Below are 864 nucleotides of genomic sequence, written 5' to 3'. Positions count from 1 at the left end.
AGTAGCACCCCCCCCCCCCCCCCCCCTATAATCTGTCTGTGGCAGGGGACACAGACCACTCCTGGGCCTGTCTGAGTCTGGGTGACAATGGACAGTGACCAGACATCATCCCAATCTGTCACAATGGGCAGATGTGATCTCCGCAGGAGGGGGGACAATGGCCGACGTCAAGAGACACACCGGACGAATTGCGACGATTCAGCCTACAGACCCGTCCCGGGAAACTTTTTGTGCCAGAAATGTCAGAGCAACTTGATGATAAAGATGATTTAGATGGAGTTGTTTTTTTTTATTTGATTGGTCTAGGTCTCCGCCCCCTCCTGTAATAAAGACCGGTCACTGCTGCTCTCTCTCCTTGTGCAGGGTGACTGGTCTTGTCTCCGCCCCCTCCTGTAATAAAGACCGGTCACTGCTACTCTCTCCTTGTGCAGGATGACTGGTCTTGTCTCCACCCCCTCCTGTAATAAAGACCAGTCACTGCTGCTCTCTCTCCTTGTGCAGGATGACTGGTCTTGTCTCCGCCCCCTCCTGTAATAAAGACCGGTCACTGCTACTCTCTCCTTGTGCAGGATGACTGGTCTTGTCTCCACCCCCTCCTGTAATAAAGACCAGTCACTGCTGCTCTCTCTCCTTGTGCAGGATGACTGGTCGTGTCTCCGCCCCCTCCTGTAATAAAGACCGGTCACTGCTACTCTCTCCTTGTGCAGGATGACTGGTCTTGTCTCCACCCCCTCCTGTAATAAAGACCAGTCACTGCTGCTCTCTCTCCTTGTGCAGGATGACTGGTCTTGTCTCCGCCCCCTCCTGTAATAAAGACCGGTCACTGCTACTCTCTCCTTGTGCAGGATGACTGGTCTTGTCTCC

Source organism: Nanorana parkeri, unplaced genomic scaffold (assembly GCF_000935625.1).
Source record: "Nanorana parkeri isolate BGI_ZX_2015 unplaced genomic scaffold, ASM93562v1 scaffold585, whole genome shotgun sequence".
Taxonomy (NCBI): domain Eukaryota; kingdom Metazoa; phylum Chordata; class Amphibia; order Anura; family Dicroglossidae; genus Nanorana; species Nanorana parkeri.
This window is presented reverse-complemented; position numbering follows the sequence as displayed.